Source organism: Tetrao urogallus (genome assembly GCF_951394365.1).
Source record: "Tetrao urogallus genome assembly, chromosome: 4".
Classification (NCBI taxonomy): Eukaryota; Metazoa; Chordata; class Aves; order Galliformes; family Phasianidae; genus Tetrao; species Tetrao urogallus.
Genome location: NC_136817.1, coordinates 61,032,949 through 61,038,948, shown reverse-complemented (window position 1 = coordinate 61,038,948; position 6,000 = coordinate 61,032,949).

The window sequence follows — 6,000 nt, the reverse complement described above, 5'->3', positions numbered from 1 at the left end:
AAACCAAGCAGTGCAAATAAAATTCGTTTTGATGTGAACTTTAAAAGGCCTCTGTCTTGTGTCTCAAATCAGTAGGGCAAAACTAGGAGCACAAAACAAAACTAGATACAAATACTTGTAAAAAAAAATTGGATTTGGTTTTCTGGCTCCTGAGGTTTGCATTCATATACATTTGTATTGCAACATGACCCCATTATGTAAGCTGAGGAGGTGAAAATAAATAAATAAAATGTTTTATTACTTTTTCCAGAGGACTACCATGATGAGAGTTTGCATAGTGTTATTTTTTATCTCCTACTATTAACTGAAAAAAAGTAATACAACAACAGGGCTCATCTTGCAATGAAATACTGCAATTTTTAAACTAGAATTTGTTCACAAAACTGTAGTAATCATCATGATTCATGGAGGTACTGAAACACTGTAGATATTTGTGGCATCCTATCATGTCCCTCTGCTCACAATTAGCACTGAAGCAATAGCACTGAAATAGTATAAGATATAACACTAGATATAATGGCAGTTAAAGGAGATTAAACATTCTTAAAATAAGTCAGTGCACATGGATCATAAACCACTTACAATACCTTCAGTCTTATCTAGTAGGCAGCACAGAAAAACAGTGCTAGATTCTGAAAAAAAAAATCACATTCTGATTCTCATACCACTGTTTGTGTCCTCTGCTTGATTCCCTTTCTTTTAGTAAGTACCTGATTATCAGTTCTCCAAGTTAAAAAATGTTGTATCTAATTATTCTCACAGCAATTTCAATTATGGTCAAACAGGATGGAAGTTACTTTAATTGTCTTAATGCTTCAAGATTTAGAAGATTAGTTCTTGAAGCATCTAAAAGCACATCCTTCCCTGCTTTCTCCTTGCTCCCTAGGGAGAGAGAGTTATCTGACAGCCTAACCTGGTGTTAAAAGAAGGTGCACCCCTACTGTCACAGTAGTTCAGAAGATTGCTTCCTTGCCATGCTGCTGGAGAAAGAGAATAAGCAGGTGCATGTATAAGTATTTTAGAGAGCACCACCCGTGCTTACCCCAGGGATGATGTTCAGCAATCAGAGAACATGATTCCTTAGCTCTATCTGAACTGTCCACCTACAGACTTAGAAGGGCAAGGATGTCTGCGAATCAAATTTATTCACTCTTAGGACTTTTCTTCCTTCAGTCATAGGGCAGCAACTTAAGGATCTACAGATTCTATATGGTCACCCACCACATCCTTATCTCTAAATTGGAGAGAGAAGGATTTGAACGGTAGACTATTCGGTGGATAAGGAATTGGTTGGAAGTTTGCAGCCAGAAGGTTGTGATCAATGCCTGTATGTTCAAGTGGAGACCAGAGGTCCGTCTTGGAACCCACGCACTTTAACATCTTTATCAATGACATGACAATGTGATTGTGTGCACAAGTTTGCTGATGATACCAAGCGGAGTGGTGCAACTGATACAGCAGAAGGAAGGGATGCCATCTGGAGGGACCTTGACAAATTCAAAAGTTGGGCTCACAGGAACTTAATGAGGTTCAACAAAGCAAAGTGCAAAGCTAGCCCTGCTGAAAAGGACTTGGGGTCCTGATAGATAAAAAACTTAACATGAACTGGCAATATGTGCTTGCAGCCCTGAAGACCAATAGCTTCCTACACTGCATCAGAAGAGGAGTAATCAGCAGGGCATGCTAGGTGATTGACCCTCTCTGCTCTACCCTCATGAGGCCTAATTAGAGTACTAAATCCAAGTCTAGGGCCCCCAACACAGGAGAGATGTGGAGCTTTTGTAAAGTGTCCAGAGGAGGGCTAGAAAAGATTATCAGAGGGCTGGAGCACCTCTCCTATGAAGACAAGCTGAAGAAACAGGACATGTTCAGTCTGGAGAAGAGAAGGCTGCAGGGAGACCTCATTGCAGCTTTCCAGCATTCAAAGGGAGATTATAAATAAGAGGGGAATCAATTTATTATACAGGTAGATAACAATAGAACAAGAGGGAATGGTTTTAATCTAAAGGAGGGGAGATTTGGATTAGATGTCAGGGGGAAGTTTTTCACTGAAAAGGCTGCACAGAGAGGTTGTGGATGCCCTATCCCTGGAGATATCCAAGGCCAGGCTGGATGGGGCCTTGGACAATTTCATCTAGTGCTTAATCTAGCAGTTGGTGACCCAGCCTGTGTCAGGGATGCTGAAACTTGGTGATCTGTGAGGTCCCTTCCAACCCAAGCCATTTTATGATGCTATGATTTTCCTCAATTAGTCACCTGACTCTTCTTATGAGACAGAATATTTTGTATATGATCAATCTGAAATTTTAATATAAAGACTTCCAAGGTGAAATTAATCTCTCTTTTGTAAAAATAAATAAATAAATAAAATTATATAATTAACATTATATAATAATCAAGATGCTGATTTCAGATATTAAACAATGTGAGATAGGATATCTTGCTGAATTATAAAAATGTATACATTTTTCAAGCTGGAAAAGACTGTGTTTATAAAATCTCCCAATTTTTATGAACTTTGTGGCACAACAGAAAGCTCAAAGAAAATTTTCTACTACTCCTGGTAATAAAAACCAATCCCACACTTTCCTGCACAAGAGTAAAACTTAGGTTTTGATTACTCTACTTCTGGTGCTCTTAAAAATAAGCATATGTTTCCAAAACGCTAGCAAACACTATATTACTTCTTAAATAGACTTCTAATAGAAAAAGAATCTTTATATCTGAAGTATAGTTGATAGCACAGTGTGGCAAGCATCTCTACTTCATTTTGATTACGTGTCCCCATCTTCACTCTGGTTATAAATACATTGGCAATTCTCCAGAGAAGTGTCATAGCTTAATAGTCACTTTTCTCTTGAACTGTGATAAATATAGAGTAATGTAATTAATGCAGCAGGAGGAAAAGTGCTGCTCTTTGAGGAGGAGAATTCATAAGTTCCCTCATGTTGTCCTAGCAACTTCGTGGAGTTGACATAGATTCTTCTCTTTGAAGGAGGAGTAAGTATATGTCATTTCAGAAACAGTGGTGTTATCTGTCAAATTACCTTGAGCACTGAATAGAATAAATACTGTTTTTGCAGTCTGACTTGGAAAAAAAAAAGTCCTGCATGCAAAAATGTATAAAATAGATAACCAACTTTGGCTCAACTCAAAGTTCCCCAGAATAAACAGAAACAGACTTGTATGTTTTAATACTTCTATCTGAAAGACTAAATCTCTTTAAAAATCTAAACTGAATTTATTTATTAATCCCCTCAATAAATTACAAGAGAATTGTCCCAACATACTCCAAAAGCTTTGGTCCTGAATCGCTAACAGGAGAACATTCTTCTTCACATTTAGTGACAAGAGGAATGGTTTCAAATTAAAAGAGGAGAGAATTAATGTAGATATTAGGAGGAAAATTCTTTACTAGGAGGGTGGTGAGGCACTGGCACAGGCTGCCAGAATAAGCTGTGGATGCCTCATCCCTGGAGGTGCTCAAGGCAGGTTGGATGGCCCCAGCCTGATCTAGTGAATACCCTGCCCACAGGGTAGGTCCATTCCAACATAAGCCTTTCTATGATTCTGTGATGATTATTGATGTTTCTGGCTGTTCCTGGAGATCATAGACCTCTAAAGAAGATAAAGTAAAACGTATAGTGCTATACAGCACTGAGTTCTTCCTTGGGATTATCCTTTGGTTTGAGTTGCTTCCTTTTGGAAACAATTCTTTCTCTTATCCAAATACTGGCAATACACAGCTTTCTTCCTAATCTACTGCACAGAAGTGACCTGCCTGTGTTTGGTTCCTTTCCTGTTGAGCAGCCTCCATCAAGTTTTTGTGCTAGATGAACTTTGAGTTAACATCAAATAAAGTCTGTAGTTTCCTTCATTTTCAGTTCCCAGACCTGTACCTGCTCCCTGTTCATCCTCCCATCACATGCTTCTGCTATTGTGTTTCTTTATCTGTTCTTTTAAGGATTTCCCTTCTGTGCTCTTTTTTGGCTTGGATAATTCCTCCTTCACCTGTATGACAGCTGCAGCTCGAATCCTGTCCTCTCTGGAGACCAACTATTCCCCCTCAGTTCCAGGCTGCCTCTCATCTTCCTCTGACAATTCCTTAAAAGGCTCAGATTTGATGTTCTCCCAGCTGTCTCTGTTTCCTGTTCATAAACTGTTGATTTTCACTGTTCCTTTCTGGTTAAAGTAGATTCAGGGTTGTTTTTTTTCCAGTTAATATGAAGTCTGAGGTTGCTGCTTATACAAGATGCTCAATCTGCCCTTGAATAAAAGACACATGCTCTGAATCTCAAGTATACACAGGTTGATTTGACTTCAAAGGAACATGAAAATATGGACAAAAATAATAATTACATCTTCCTTTTCTAGAAATAGCCAGAAAAGGGAAAACATTGTGGAGCAATTTCTTCTACTATGATTCCTCAGGGCTGGCAATGGACTTCAGAATGTATAACGTTTTCATAAATGATTCTGAAATAAGGCTAATACAATTTTGAAACAGCTACAGATGACAAAAAGAGGTGGAATGAAAAAGAGCAAAGATAGGACATCTATACAGAATGATCTGAAGTACATCAACATACAAAACAATTCAAGCCCACAAGCTATTTTAATAAAATCAAATTCACATTACACATCCAAAAAGACGAAAGCAAATCATATCTACAGAATGGATCTGTATTGACAAACCAGTGACTTAGCGGGATTCTAGAATTGAAACAGACAAGAAGAGACCCACAGGGATGCTGAGTCCAAGCAGTGTCTACAGTGAACCAGAGGCAAACCAAGCAGCAGGACCGATCAAGTCAAATTCAGATTGGAAATAAGATTAAGTTTCAGCTGCAACAGTAATTAAACAAGACCTTCAAATCAAGACAGAGCACATCTTTGAAAGAAAGTCACAATCTTTAGTTCTATAAATCTATTATAGCTTAATGAACAAGCAATCAAAGGGAACAAGGATTCAGACTGAAGTTGTGCCTTTGCTGCCCCCTGGAGACTCTTCCCATTGAACTAAGGACCTCAGAAGTAAAACAGTGACATCCACAAAGTTTTTAAGTCTGTACAGTAACACTTGAAATTGAAATAGCAGGTTTGTTTTCTTCAGCTCAATCCATTATTTTCTCTGTTTTTTGGCCTTTCCTAGCAAAGAGCACTAAGTAAAACCAACAGACGGAATGCATCATAAAGGAGACACAGACTATATGCTGCAGACAGAAATAGGCTTATTAGGCCAGATCCTCTATCACCGTAAATCACCGTAGGCACATTGTTTTCTCTCAGCTGCACTGAAAAATATCTAATTCCCAAAACAGGGCTTTTGCTAGAAAAGATTTTCACATAACCTAGCAGATATAATAACACATGTCAAATAGTTACAAGATGCTGCAAAAGATTTTGTGATGTTGTTCAAAAGGTCCATAAGAAAGTATGGAGTATGAAGGTGTGGAAGAGACTATAAGAAGAATTTAAAATGCATCACAGAGCTATTAATTCAACCACATTGTCCTATTCAGTTAATTAATTCTTGCTTCCCTAAGGTCAGGATGACATCAGAAACACCACACATCTATTGTTTAATTTGCCTGTTACAAAGTGCGAAGTTCTCTGAATCCCAGTTTGTGCTATTCAACAGTTATTGTTAAGCTTAATTCTAAATAATGATGTAATGAGGATCACTGCACAGAGCCAGCCTATCTTTCTTTTCAGAAGAGAACACTTCCTAGGCCAACCTGGTCTTAGGAGAAATGAACGAAATCTCACATACTTTGGCATCAGATATAGCTCCATCAGTGTTATGCAGTTAGGAATGAGTCACTGATAGACCTAAAGAACAATACGTAGGTTTCGGAGAAGAAAAGTACCACAAAAAAATTAATCACCGTATTAAATTAGCTTGGCTCAGGATCCATGCAAGGAGACTCATGAAAAACTTTCCTGAGAAAACTATTGATTGTAGGGGGCTCCCAATCCTGCTTCTCAAAGTGCCTATAT